The 15694-nt window shown below is 34.5% G+C and overlaps 1 protein-coding gene and 1 non-coding gene across 13 annotated transcripts in view; both read left to right on the forward strand.

Moving 5' to 3' along the window:
• NCOA2 (nuclear receptor coactivator 2) overlaps positions 1–15694 on the forward strand; it is a 298607-nt gene that overhangs the window by 74047 nt on the left and 208866 nt on the right. The window contains exons 1-2 of one of the 12 annotated variants that reach the window (XM_057497989.1): positions 2484–4277; positions 12569–12630. The exons of 7 other annotated variants lie outside the window; for them this stretch is intronic. The gene's annotated coding sequence lies outside the window, so the exon portion shown is untranslated. Of the gene's footprint in view, positions 1–2482; positions 4282–12568; positions 12631–15694 lie in introns of those variants that run through there. 4 more of the 12 variants (XM_057497994.1, XM_057497991.1, XM_057497990.1 and 1 more) reach the window with 4 other exon arrangements.
• LOC118912852 (small nucleolar RNA U13) lies at positions 7129–7232 on the forward strand. Its single transcript, XR_005024951.1, has one exon. It is a non-coding gene; the product is annotated as a small nucleolar RNA U13 (small nucleolar RNA).

The following is a 15694-nucleotide window of genomic DNA, read 5'->3' on the forward strand; positions in this document are numbered from 1 at the left end:
GGAATATAAGTCCGTGCTTGACCCCAAGTAGTGAGACCCTAGGCAAGTTACTTAAACTCAGTTTTCTCCATTTTTTTGTAAAATGAAGGTAATATTTACCTTTCAGGCCTGCTCTGGTGAGTTGAAGTGATGACTGTAAAATATAGATATTGTACTATGTGAATAAAAATAATTTCTTCCCCATCTCTAATATTTCAGTGCTTTTTATTCCTCTCTGTATTAAGCAACTACCTTCCAGCTTTTTTAAAGCACATGTTTCTCTGAACTATGGACTCTTGGAGTTTGATCTTTAAAGATTAAATAGATTTATGGTATTCAGAGCACCAAAGCAAGCATTGGTCACTTAAGAGTTATTTAAAATGGGAAAACATTAATTTGATATTAGTATCAATTTTTGCTGTTAAAAGCTGTTTAAATTGAAATGTATCACATACTTTAATAAACATTATGAAGTTTCTTTAAAAGAAAAAGAAGTTCTCTCCACACCCCCGCTCAAACCAGCAACAACAAAACATGAGTAAAATTGTCAAAGGGGATTTTGGCAGAATTTTCTATCAACTTCCACAGAAAAAGACTCATTTTTATATCCAGAATTAGGAATAAGTTAGAGAAAAGTTTTAGTCAGACCAGCATTCTTGAAATAGACTCAGAATCATATTGTATTATATTGTGGCACATATTCAAGTGTAGGTGGTTTTCTTTTAATTATTGAACATGGTTTTAAACTTGTTTACAAATCTTAGGCATTTTAATTCATAGTAAGCTAAACTTGGCACAGGTATTCTCTGCTCAAACACAAGTGTAGTTGTGTTTTCTAACTGAAAAAGTTGACTAGCTTTTTTTAATTCTTAGAGATTAAAACAAAATTTTTTTGCAGTAGTTACATTGTCCAGTTTTAGCTTAGCTACAAACAATTGTGTTGGCTTCATCCCCAGCCCCTTCTCATTCCAGTTACTGTTTACTATATACTTATGTTTTTAGTAAAATTGTTGATTTCCAAGTCTAAAAATGGCTTCCATCACACAACTCCTTTTCATAAGTATTGTTTTTTTAAAACATTAATAAAAGAATTCATGTAACATGAATTTAAAAGTAAACCCTGTGGACCTTAAGGGGACTTTGCATTCTAACCTTTTCAGCTTCTCTATTCATGCCATGTTGTTAAGTCATGGCTTATTGTTTAAAACTGTAATGTGTCTCTGTGTGTGAAAATGCACATTTTTCTTACTACCTTTAGTGGGACTGTAATATCTTAATGATTTTTTAACAATATGTTTGTTGCCTCATTGATTAGGATATTTTGCTTTAGAAAATTTAAATGCAAGCATTTAAAGATGAATCTTAAATGAAAATTTAAGCTTAGCTTAATATGAACATTAGATAAAGTCTAATTTTTACTTTGGTTTCTCTGGTAGTGTGCAATTTAATATTAGAAAAAAACATGGGTATAAAAATAACATCAAAATTATTATGCTTTTTGAAAGTTGACACCAATTAATACATAAAAGGAATTTTAGACATTTTAGTTTAAGGTAGGAATATCTGTTACTTTTACGTATAAATTTTTCTTAGTGAACTGGAGAGAACTATAAAAAAGGAAAACATCTCTGCATACAATTCAGACAGTTGTAGTATTTTCAAATTAGTTTAAAATTTTTAGTAGCATTTTATATGTCAGCAAGCTGGAATTTCAATGTTCAAAGCCCTGTACAAGCTGTAGTAAAAATTCGAAGATTTAAGTGATCTTTTGTGATTACTTATGTGTGTACTCCATTGTGTCAGATTATTTTAAGCTTGTTAATTTAGCACGTGGCATTACACTGGTCAGTAAAAGTTAGATTCTGTTTTGTTTTGTTTTATTAAGAAGACTTTATGATATTGTTCCTGTATATATAGAATATATGTAGAAATAACAAGTAATGATAGCTGTACTTCTGACCGTTATTAAAAGAGAAAATCCAAGAAATAATACGCTAAAAGTATAATACCTTTGCTAAAGTTGAGATTTAAACATGGAGTTTGTTTTTTATAATTTAAAGCTATACTGTTATGAGTACTTTGGGTTGAAAATAAATCCCTCGGTGTTAGAACTATTTTCTATGTTGTCTCTTCTTAAGTAAATGGGAATATGAGAGGCTTTAAAACAAATTAACTAATAGGAAGTTTTTATTTAGGAGAGAAAAATTACTTTATTTTACCTTCTTCTCTGTGTAGATAACCAACCTGTAGGTGTTAGAATTATTTTCATTTTATATAACCACTTTAGAAGCTTTCTTAAATATATTGTGTACATTCATGCCTTTTAAGATTACATAAATACAATTTATCCTTTTCTTGTGACCGCACATGAATTTTTCTTGAGTTGTGTACTGCTTTTTGCTTTTATACTATATAGCATCAGACTTCTCCAAATTTTAATTTCTTGTGTCTGCTGTATTCATGACTGTCAGTTATTGCTTTTTACTCTTGGCATTCATAAATCTCTTTTTCATTTATGATCCTTGTTTGATGCGTATAAGAAACCAGGTACTAATTACAGTGACAGTTCTTTGAATGTTTTATCATCTCAATATCAACCCTTTATCAAAAGTATTATCTCCATCCTATAGAGGAAAAAGTTAGGTTTAGAAAGATTAAAACTTATTGAAAGTTAGGAAGCTGGGAAGATGGAATGTGACTCAGGTGAGTTTTCATATATGTGTAAATATGTGTACACCTTTGAAAATACTACTCAGAGTAATACATAGAACATTTCCATCACCCCACACTCTTGTGTCCCCTCATAGATAACTACTCTTCCGACCTTGATCCTCATAAATAGATCACTTACCCCTCTTTGATTAGTTTTTTAAACTTCATAAAAACTGTATCATACGGGGTGTACTCTTTGGTATCATGTCTCTGGTTCAGCATTACATCTGTGAGATTCACCCATAGAATGTTAGTTTCATCTCTTTCATTTTTTGTGTATTGTTCCATTATGTGAATATATTAAAATTTATGTATTCATCTTGTGGATGGACATCTGGGATGTTTCCATTTTTGGCTATTATAAATAAAGCTGCTATGAAATTCTTACACATGTTTTTAGTTATATACATGTTTATCTTCACTTCTCTTGGATATATACCCAGACAGAAAGATTGAAATCGCTGGGTCTTGGGAATAGTGTATGCTGGGCTTTTGTAGGTACTGTCAGTCGATTTTTCAAGTGTTTTGTACACGTTTACACTTCTGATCAGCAGTGTATTTGGGTTCCAGTTGCTCTACATCCTTGTCACCTATTGTTGGTCTTATTTTTTTCCCCTTTTGAAGTTTATTTATTCTGGTAAGGTGTCTGGTTTGATATCAGGGAAATGCAAATTAAAAGTTATCTTTTAGAATGAAAAAATATTTAATGTATCAGTTTGTATATTCCTATTCACATATAGAGATTAATTTGTAGTGAGCATGGTCTTGAATATTGGTGAGGTTTTTCCCCCTGATCCCTGTTTTTATAAGGGGGCCTTGACTGCTTATTTAATCACTGATATTAATAAAGTTTCTCTTACAATAAGGACAAGTACAATATTCTAGAAATCCATAATGTATTTCTATCCATTAATGTATAGTAATTTAGGATATTACTCAAGGAAATTTTAAAAGGAACTTAAAATGGTAAACATTTTTATTCAAGAAACCCAAGTTTACAAATGATGTCTACAAGGAGACTTCGAAAGAACAAGAAAAATTGTATCCAGGAATGTCACAAACTTATAAATTGTTTTATAGAAGAACTCAGCAAAGACCTTTATAACTGAAAAATTGAGGTCTTTTTTTGCATTGAAATACAGCAGTTTTATATAATCCTTGGGGCTTTATCTAGAATTTTACTCATTGTACGGTTTACATAATCTTACAGTAAGTTATTCTCCTGAAAATTGCTTGTCTTGGTTAGTTCTTGTTTTTCCAAGTTTGTGCATGTTACACGCATTGGGCTTTCCTGCATGAGTCTCAGGTACGCTGATTAGTCAGGCGGTCTCATTTGAAACTAATGTATAATAGTGCTAAGTTGTATGACTTGCCATACCAGTTTCACAGTGTTTTTGTTTTGCTCAGGTAGATGAAAGGTTCATTTAAGTGTGGCCACACTGGTCCTGCATTCCTGGTGATCTTGGTAGGTTAATGACAATCTTTGTCATAGAAATCAAGAAATGTGGGTTGAGCCTCTGGGATGCATGCAGTTGGCTCATTAAAATGCTGTCTTCCAAAGGACTGGGAATTGTTGGAAGCACTTGGTAGGTAATACAGCTTTAAAAACCTATCTTTGTATAATCTATCTATCTGTCTATCTATATTCTGTTTTCTAAACTCTTAATACATCGGTGTATAATCATATTACATAGTGTATGATTGCTTTCTGTAGTGAGTTTAAAAATAACTTTGGAAACCCAAGTCATTTTCTTTCCACAGCTGAATAAGCTTGTTTTAGCTGGAGTGTTTTGTTTCATTGTGATTGTCGGATTGTCCTGCTGCTTTGTTTAGCTGGTTGTCTTTTAACTGAATTAACTTGGATGGTCAGTGTTGTGACTGATGCCACTATTTTTTGTTATAGGGAATGGATTGAAGAATTATTTAAAATAAATATTTTTGAAATACATTCAGTTAAAGCAGTTTGTCCATAGCAAGTTTTGTGGTATGCTTTGGGCAGTATTTGAATGGATTGTAGTACATTATGGATTTCATAGGAATTTCAGGGTAAATGTAGTTATGCATTTGAGGAGAGGAGACATACTTCAGTCTTGCTTTCTGTTGAGTACTCTTTTACTGCAGGCGTCTACTTCACTCAGTTTATTTTAGGTATATTCCTTAAATAATACCATTATTCAAGATGTAAATGAATAGACATCAAGATTGTTGTTCAACAGTCATGCCTATTCGTGCATGCTTGTGTTGTAAGGAAAGAGATGAAACAAAGCAGAATGTGTGAATCTCTGTGAGCCTAATATGTGTGATCTTGTAAGAGGAATGGAAAGTTTTGAAGTTAGGCAAGGAAAGCTTAAGCAAAGGCAGGAAGTGGGTAGCTGGCTGGTGAAGAGCTCCCAGGACAGGACTGAGTGAGTTACTGATTGTCTTATCCAAGAGTGCTGTTTCTAGAGAAACCCAGGGAATAAGTTATTTATTAAAATCTCAATAAGGTAGTGAGGCCTTTTATTTTTTTAAGGCCATATCTGCCTTTTGTAAGTCAGTGTTGAGTTTATGAACTACCACCAATTAAACTTACTTTAAAGTTTAAAACTACTGAAGGTTAAATATCTCATCACCTCTCCTACCTTTTATGCATTTGGAAGATCATGATGGTTGGGGAAATAGCTTATAGCTAATAGTGTGTTTAGGAGCGAATCTGCATGGAGGACAAGGGCATATTCATGAGCTTTTGGGCTTAAAATCTTCAACATTGGATCACTGAGGATATGAACAATAATTTTCATGATTCATCATATATAAGTAACACAAGAAATTAAAAATTGTCATCAGTTTTCCTTGTGTGAACCTTCCATGTTACAGATAATTTTATAAAAGATATACCTTTCAAGCTGATTATATATACCCTTATATAATCCTCCATATAATTCTAAGAATCAGAGTGCTATGCTCTCTCTTTTCTTCCTCTCTGTATGTGAAGAACAGACATGCCAGTTTTCCATAACTTATTTGTATTACTTTTATTATTGTAACTATTTTGAACTAATAGCAGTGAAACACCTGTATTCTGTTCATGTTTGCGAGAAAACATAAATAATAAGGGTAAGAACATGTGTGCTTTATACACATATATACACAGACTCTTAAGTTTGTGTTAGGAGTTCTAGGCAATCTGAGAAGAGTACTGCACTGAACCATATCTTTGGTAGTAGGAAGAACTGAGAAAAGTATTATTAAGAGCAGTTGGAGTTCCTGTGTACATCTGTTAAACCTTAACCCAGTGTTTTTGGCTTGTCTTGCTCATTATGTACATGTAAAATGTGGTAGAGGCTGGTTTTCTGGAGGCTCCATTTGAGCTGTCTCTGCCACTAGAATGGTAGGTGTGTCTCAGAGAGGAGTCTGCTGCTTAGATTTCTGGTGGTAATGGCCTCCATTTATGAGGCAATGAGGTAGAGGTGACTAAGCTTTGGCCAGAAAGACCAGAATGCTAGACCAAGTTAATGGGCCACCCATGTCAAAGATTCTGGGGAAAGCTAAGTCTCATTTTAGCCTCTATGAAGAATAGATGCTTGAATAAAAACTGTAAGTGAAAGCTGAAGGAAGGTGCCATTTTGTACCTATCAAATTAGTAATAAAGATAAATGAAGGAGAGTCAGGTTGTGATGAAAAAACATTTTCACGAACTACTGGTTTGTGGTATAAATTGAAATTTTCTGAAAATCATTTTGCTTTATGTATTAGGAACCTTAACAATCAAAATTTGATCAAATCTTTTGCCCTAGGAAAGCCACCCCTGGTACTCCATTTCCAGGAAGTAGTCATATATCCAGATGAAGGTTTATGTGTAAAGATTTCTATCTTGTAGTTTCTATAAACAGTGAAACAATGGAAACAGTATGGTTAAGCAGGGAAGAAATAGTTAAGTAAATGAAGATCTGCTCTTATTATAGCACAACAATAATGATAAGGGAAAGTAGCAGAGTAGTAAATTCTTATGTAGAATTACATTTCATCATGTTGAAAGATACGCATTTTAAAAACCCTGAAATAAATAAATGAAAGTGTTAGCTAAACTATTAACAGAGTTACTTGAAGGGTGTGGTGTGGTAGTGAACATTATTTCCCTCTCTTTTACACCCTTGTCTATTTTCCAAAATGAACGTTTATTTTATAAACCTAAAAAGGAAAATCTTAAAAGAACAGAATGAATAATAACTTCATTGATGGTAAAAAGGTAGAACTGACTTAACTTGAAAGAGCTGCTCTGCATATAAAGCCAGGTTTGGAAACAGAACACCTATTCTAGCATCTCTGTGGAGCAAAGCTCCAGGGACAGCAAAATCTTCTTGGAATGAGTAAGAAAGGGTATTAATTTTCTTGTAGGCATTGTTGGCATGTAGAGCACATGCTGTAAGGGTAAGGATTAATATTAATACAACTTCAATCCTTTTGTATTTCATAAGTGTGATGACTGGGTGTTCACACTTTTGGGTGACGTGTGCCTCCCTCAAACCTTGTTACAGTGTTGGCACATTGCCCATCTGACTTGGAAAAAAATATATTAATACAACTTTTTAATATTCTCTGGCACTTGGTGCTTGCAGATTCCTAGGGAATAAGCGAATTAATGCTTGCACTAGATTTTGGGCACAAATTGAGAAGGTAAACCTCAGCATATCTTTTTGGAGTTAGATGGCATATGTATTGATAAGATGGTGAAAGTAAGAGAAAATTGAAGTGGAATAATCACCAGTTTGGTTGGCATATTTTGCCCTGACAATGTATTTTAGGTATATGCATGTCAATCTTGGAAATGGAATGCTTTATTATTTAAGACAGATTTGGAGAGGTAGAGAAAAAATAGTTGCAGAGCTAGTTGAGGGGTATGTGAGACTATTCATGGGGACCATGAGTTTCTGGGCCGGGGGACTGGGACCCTGAATTACCCAAAGTTTGTTCATCCCTCTGAGGAATAGGATTGATTACTCTGGGAAGACTGTTAACTTGCTGTATAATTTTGAACAGTTGTGTGTACCTATGCATATTTTTCTTAAAAATTTGGCCCTTTTTTGGATTCATTTTATTTTTTTCTTAGATAATCTGAGTTATAAACTCCTAGGCTCACATCCTGTGACAGAAGGGTTAAACAGTTTGGTAGGCTATATTAAGTGAGACAACATTATAAACACATAGTCAGCAATTTGATTTACCCATTGTTGTATAGAAACTTGGTCCTGGTAATAATAAGTATCCCCAGGCAATGATTCTTTCTCTCCCCTCTCCCCATATCCCCAGGTTGAATAATTAGCAATGGAGTTCATGTAATAAATACTCATTTTAAAAATTATTAATTTTCCAAATTAGGCTAATATCACCCTAGCATCAATAACCTTTTCAAAGATTGCTGATTTCATTCTTTTCCTACACCAGATAATTCTGCTTTTCACTGTGAAAATTACTTATGTTTCGTTCTGCATTGATATGCTTTCTTACCATTGTTACATTCAATGTCCAAATTGTAATTTATATTTATAACTGCCTCTCATCTCTTAGTCATCCATTATGTTCTCTCCTGTCTTTTAAACAGAGCAAAACTGACTCAAAGAAGCATTTCTAATAACATCAGCTGTCCACCAACCACTCAGCATAACCACTGATAAACTAGTATAATAGCCAGCTGTTAGACCGAGAAATACTGCATCTTCCTACATTTTTCTCTTATTTCTTCTTTGTGTCCTTTAGATGGTAAACTCTTGGAGGGCAGGGATTATGTTTGATCATTGATATATGTGCCAAGTTTCCAGTACAAACGTGTATACACAGTGGACTCATAAATACTCACTGACTAGCTGTTGAACAATTTGATGCTGCCTCCCAAGTGTTTAGCATAGTCTGAGTAGTTTATATATTAGTTAAATCTGACTCAGTAATTGGCAGTCCTACTGTTTCAAGTAGTTGGAACACCTGCTTGCCTCTCACTTAATGGCAACAAAGTACCTAACAGAATAGCCTATGACACAGCCTGTGAGAAAGATGCTCTCTGGACTTTGTGGAACCAAGAAGTACAAGTCTAAAATCATCTTTAATACAAATTCTTTGAAATATTTCTGAAGGTCCTGATCACTTTTGTGGCTATTAGTAGGAGGAATTAGTTGGTTAATATATGCAACTTCAGTACTGATTATAGTAATTGCTCTAATTATCAAGTGCCTACTATGAGCCTGACCCTTCCATATGTGCTTTACATATGTTTCTTTAGTTTACTTTTAAAAATTCAACATAGGGTATATTATTCCCATTCTACAGATGAAGAAACTCAGGCAGAGAGAGGTTACTTATCTTGTCCAGGATCATACATATAGTAAATGGCAGAAGTCAATATTGGAACTATAGTCTGTTGGGCTTCAAAACTTAGTATGTATTTTACTATGTCTTCATATCTCTCAGGAGTGAAAATACTAGAGGAATTTCAACTGTACTTAAATCCAAATATGGGAGCTATGTATTATAAAACTAGTAAATGCTCATATTGCTCTTACAGTATTGCTTATAATCATGTAGTAACTGATGTCTTGCTTATTGAAATCTACATTTTTCTATGCTTGGAATGAATATTGCTTTCTAAGTGAAAAGGAGACTTAAAACATTGATGTATGCCATTTATGTCATAATAATTACTACCATTTAACTTAAGTATCAGTAAATCTTTATAATGGGAATAAACTGGTATTAATAGTCTTGACTAAGACCTGAGGCATAATGGCTTTGTTGAAAGAAGCAGATTTCAGTAATACCTGTATCAAAAATACCGAGCTATCGGTTATCAGTGTACTTAGATTTAATGGAAAACATGATGATTTTCTTAGTGCTGTATTTAGGTGATGAGATAAAATAAATAACTTATTGGCAATTTGTAGATAGATTTACTTGGTCTTTTTACCCTCCCCCCACAAAGCCATGTATTATTTAACTTAATGGAAAATATTATTAGGAAGTGAATTTATGAAGTATTTTCTGGCTTAAGTTAAAAAAAAAAGCATTGCTGGTACAACAATAGAAAACTTCAAACCTCATAGAGAAGAATGCTGTTTTACTTCCTGTTTGGTGAAGGCTGTCCTTTTAAGACTGCTTCCCCTGTGAGGAAGAAAGTGGGTGTAGCCCAGCCAGCAATTCAGGTGCCTGTTCAAATCTCTGTCAGATGAATAATTTCTTGAGTGACTGAAAACAAAAGCAGAGTGCTGCTTTCAGGGAGTTCTGTGGGGATTGAGACAAAGTGTTTGGGATTTGTTTGGAAGGGTATCTGGCTTCCTGAAGTTGGACAAGGTGCTTTCTTAGGAGACACCCCCAGGGCTTGGTGAAAATGTGGGGCCTTTGAAACAGCTCGTTAAACAACCCCTGAACCATTGTAGACCAAGTTCACTCTCCAAATCTAGTGATACTTTTTTCCAACCATATAGTGCTTTGACTTTTGAGAGGAAAGTAGACTCTTAACTATTCACACAAAAACATAGTTTGTCAAGAGCAGATTTTCCTCTAGGCGAACTTCTAGGTCATTTCTCAAGGTGGTGCTGCATTCTCCCTATGTTACTTGCCACGTGGCTGACTCTCCCTAGAAAGCATGTACTTTCAATGCTTTGGATAGTTCATTATTAACTAAAGAGGCCCACATTCAAAGCAGTGTTCCTTTAGGATTTTTTAAATGAAAGTTCTAATCGTCTATTGAACTGAGTTTCTGGGGGCCATAGTGTTACACCCCAGCAGGGCAGTGTTTCATCAGATCAGATTAGGGCTGGTTCAGGCCGGAGACCTTCTGATTTCTCTTACTATCTTGGTTCCTATCTGGAAAGCTTTCAAGACCCCCAGCTGTGTGGCCTGTTTGAAAGCATGAGGCTGTGGCAGGAATGTGGGTTTACTCTATTAGTGTTGCAGAATCACTTCTTAGGCAGAGTCTTGATTTTCTCCTGCCTCCTATAGTCTGGTTTTAGATTATTTTTCTTGTGGTTTTGGTTTGGGAGTGTATACTCTGGGCTTTCATTTCCTTTATTCCTTTCCCTTCACACAGACAATGAAGAAGGGAATCATTATGAGATATTCTTGTATTTGTTAACATTGTCAGGTTATATAGGGAACTTCCCCTTTGCCTTATAGGAAATAAACCCACCATAGTTAAAATATTTGAAATGATTAGTTTTAACTTACTTGCTCAACAATTCTTTGATTGTTTTGGTTTAAATATAGTTATTGATAATATAGTTAGAATTTAGAAGGTGTGGACATTAAAGAATTTACCCACAATGGCATCATCCTTACACAAGCATTTTTGGTGTTTCAGTGTATTTTTTCTTTTTATATTTCTAAGAGGTTATTCTGTTTGTTTTGTTTTTTAAGTGCTTTTAGTATGAATGAATTTCATAGACTGAAATTTTACCTCATTTTCTCAACCCTTTCTTTTCTTTAAGTCGTTGAATGCTCCACGGAATAGCCAAAATAAGAGGAAGAAATCATAGGTGGAAGGATTTGTGTATTCCCAATAAGCTCAATGATCAGCTCTTTATAATCAGTGTCAAATACCTGATTTCTGTAAGATACAATCAAGAAGTGGTTGTGAGACACTATGTGTTGTCTTCCTTAACCCTCCCAAACTAATTTACCAGTATCTTATTGGACATGGTGGAGATTTAGGGCATTCAAATAAATGAAAGCGCAGCCATGTGCAGGAGTGAGTAAGGTCAGTCCACAGAAGGTTTATCATTTCTGCCCTCCTTTTGGTTAAAAGGAATGATAACTTAAAGGAAAAGTCCTCTGAAGGGCATTGATTACAGACCAGAGCCACGTTAAAGTAGTCTGCCTGAAGAAATGCATCAGTGGGATATGGTTAAATGCTCAAGCTTAGGAGGCAGGTCATTGATTATACAGCTCAGGAAGACAATGGTCTTCTCACATACAATACAATTTTAATATTCTAGAAAAGAAGCTTAATTGTTGATGAAAAACAGTTTCAGAATGCTTCAAGTGTCAATCTTTCCATTATACTTATTTTTAGAAATTGTATTTTACTTTTAGAAAATAAATTCTGCTTAGTTATATATTTAAAGAGCATTTCAAGACCCTAAATTTCCAGTGTTTTACTTTAAATGAGCTGAAGGTGAATAAATATTACAGGGTTTTTGTTCCAGTTTAGCAATCTGTCGAGAGTACAGATTTCTGTAGTTGGTTCCCTCAGAGAAGCTTAATGTGTCATGCAGTGTGAGTGGTTTCATCTTTTTAATATGAGCTTCCAAAAAATGCTGTTTGTTATTATTTCTTAATGGTTTTAGACTTGTATTATTCTTTAATCTAGCAGCTGGAGTTTAAACTCATTTGTACAAAGGTGGCTGTTATACCATACCAAAAATAAGATAACTATAGGTTCGTGAAGCATGCTATACTCTGATACCTTTTTGTGAGTCTTTTTGTGGCATTCTGTGCTTTATTTTGAAGTGTGACTTGTTCATGTATTTGTGGACAGGGAAGTGGCTTTTGAAATTTGCTCTGTATCTGAGAACTGTTTTATGGCCTGGTTAACAAAATTGGCTTCTAAATTCTAAAACTGGTAGGAGAGACAGGCTGGTGGGAGCAGGGGTGACTCTTGTGTAAGCGTTTAAGGATTAAGCAGACCAAGTACTTAAAATCTTCCAGGCACCAGTGACTGCTTCTATTTCTTAAAAAATTTTTTTTGATGTGATGTGCCTTTAAAAATGAATGCATAACTTACTCTGCTGTAATTCATTTTTAAACAGAAATATGACTTGTGAATTACACAAGCAGCAAATTTCATGTATATGAAGGGAAGGGTGAGGTTTGAGACTAAAATTCACCACCATCTCTTATTTTCTCAAAATAGTTCTTTTCAGTCTCCCTTGTTACCACTATTACCAGTGACAAGTCATACCTCTGCCTGAAGTGGTAAGTTATACCAGTTTTAAAATACCATTACTAAAAACAGCTCAAGTTTCTAAGATGCCTTACATTTCCAAAAGCATTTGAAAGTATTTTTGGACTTGCCAAACATCATTAGATGGAAGTCAAAAGTGTGTTTGGTTAATTACGTATTAGTGAACTCATAGTTGTCTGTAGGAAGGGATAGAAATGTCTAATTCCTTTGGGACTTAAATAAATTCATCTAGTGTTATAAAATCATGAGCACAAGATAAATTGAGATTAGCTAATTAGCCTTTGCCTCAGATTTTGCTATTTTATAAATAGGGTAAAACCACACTTCTAGTTATTTCCATGTTACTGTTAGGCTAACTTGACTAGGCTCAATGATTAAGTAATTTGACTTACTTTTACCTGTAAATATTTGTTCCCAGTTTTAGACACAGATCCCTATAATGATTTAAGATGGGTTTGAATCTTATTTCTCTAATGAGCATTTCCCTTCGTTACCTGTCCTTGCTGGTGCGTGTTCAGAATATACACTTCCATCTTTAGTGTCCTGGGTATTTGATTTAGTGTAATGCTGGAGGAAACCTTTGAATATGATACCATTTGTGCCACTGAATGTACACCTTAAGATTATGAGATTTTATCATAGTTAGTCTCTTCCAAGTTGCTGTTTATTGTAAAGTACAATATTGGATTAGCCACTCTCGGAAAACTAAAAAGAAACACTGTCACTTTATATATACAAATTGTAAGATTCTTCACCTTTTCAGAAAATATGAAACATATGCTTGGGAAGTAAGGAAAAACTGTAGTAATTTTGTGTTTATTTAGCAAATGATAATCTTTTAAAAAAATATACAGAAGTATTTTCCAAGAGGGGTTATTTGGACAAAAGTACTTTAGAATGTCAATTGGTATTTTTTTAAAAGTCGATAAATAGATATTGATCAAGAAATTCGTGAGGTGCTCTATTAAACTAAAAAGCTTATGTATATTGTTGGTCTACATAGTCTACATTTTATTATGTAGACTATTCCCAAACTTATTATGGAAACTTTTTTGTCAAGGAATATACATCTGTTTAGGAAACCTTGATATAAGGTAATATTTTTAGAACCTGATTAACCATTGTGATTTACAATTTTTAGATGTAAAGGCCCAGAATTATATTATCTTAGGGAATTTAAGACACATTGTGGTTTAAAGACACAATGTAGCCATTTAAAAAGCACACCATATTTTTTCTCTTATCATATAGTTATTTTGTTGTCCTTGTGGATTTAAAAGTGGCTTTTTCTAGAAATTTAAGCAATGAGCTGGGAGTCAGAAGATCTGATTTCTAGGCTTTTCTGGTTTGAGAGACTTTAATCAGATCATGTAACTCCACTGAGCCTCCCTTTTTATTTTTTTATTTTTTGTTTTATCAAATATACATTACAGTGGTTCAACAGTCCCCCCTCCCCTCCCCCTGTCCCCACCTACTCCTCTATTCACTATTCATTTCTCAGTGTTTGAGTCTAATGCTGTTTTGTTTCTTCTGTTTTGCTTTGTTTTTATATTCCACAAATAAGTGAAGTCATATGGTATTTGTCTTTCTCTGCCTGGCTTATTTCACTGAGCAAAATACCCTCTAGATCCATCCATGTTGTTGCATATGGCAGTAGTTCTTTTTTTGTTATGGCTGAATAATATTCCATTGTATATATGTACCACATCTTAATTATCCATTCAACTTAGGTTGCTTCCATATCTTGGCTATTGCAAACAGTGTAGTGGTAAACATAGGGGTGCATATGTCTTTTTCGAATCAGGGATTTTGTTTTCTTTGGGTAAATTCCTAGGAGTGGAATTACTGGGTCAAATGGTATTTCTATTTTTCGTTTTTTGAGGAACCTCCATATTGCTTTCCACAGTGGTTGCACTAATTTGCAGTCCCACCAACAGTGTAGGAGGGTTCCCATTTCTTTGAACCCTTGCCAGCATTTGTTAACTTTCTGTCTTTTGGATGTTGTCACACCTAACTGGTGTGTGGTGATATCTCATTGTGGTTTTAATTTGCATTTCCCTAATGATTAGCGATGTGGAGCATCTTTTCATGTGTCTGTTGGCCATCTGTATTTCTTCTTTGGAGAAGTGTCTGTTCAGATCCTGTACCCATTTTTGATCAGGTTATTTGTTTTTTGGGTGTTGAGGCATGTGAGTTCCTTATATATTTTGGATGTTAACCCCTTATCAGATGAGTTGTTTACAAATATATTCTCCTATAACAAGCTTCCCTTTTGACATTTGTCTATTGCACCTAACAGTTATAGACTCAGTCTACCTCACTGAATTGTTGTAAAGATCAAATAAGTGGAAAATAACCTATCTTCAGGTATTTGAAACTTACTTGTAAAGTGTTTAGTTTAATATTAAGAATATGATTGTGCCTTAATTAAGCAAGTGGAAAATGTGAGTGTCTTCAGACCAGCTTTATTTAGACTAATGGGGTTTATTTGAGAATAGTAGAAGTTTTTAGCACTGAAATGGAATTTGGAGATAATTGTGCCGCTCTTTCATGTTGTCATCGAAGAATCTGAGGCCAGGATGTGCACGTGGTTGGCCTTGAGTCTCAGAAGCAGATCCAGGAAGGTGGCCAGGTGTCCTTACACACACTCTAATGCCATGCCTCCAGATCAAAACAGAAAAGAGGAACAGTGAGCTACCCATTAAGTCAGACGTTGAGTATCTTCCTCCCAGATATTGTTAGTTTAAAAAAAATTTTTTTTATTAAGTTATTATTGATATACCCTCTTATGAAGTGTGGTTACTACATTTACCCATATTATCAAGTCTCCACTATACCCCAATGCAGTCACTGTCCATCAGTGCAGCAAGATGCCACAGATCCACTATGTGCCTTCTCTGTGCTACACTGTTCTCCCCATGATCCCACACACCATGTGTACTAAACATAACACCCCCTCAATCCCCTACTCCCTCCCTCCCCACCTGCCCTCCCACACCCCTCCCCTTTGGTAACCAGTAGTTCATTCTTGGAGTCTCTGAGTTTGCTACTATTTTGTTCCTTCAGTTTTGCTTC

Source organism: Manis pentadactyla, chromosome 3 (genome assembly GCF_030020395.1).
Source record: "Manis pentadactyla isolate mManPen7 chromosome 3, mManPen7.hap1, whole genome shotgun sequence".
Classification (NCBI taxonomy): Eukaryota; Metazoa; Chordata; class Mammalia; order Pholidota; family Manidae; genus Manis; species Manis pentadactyla.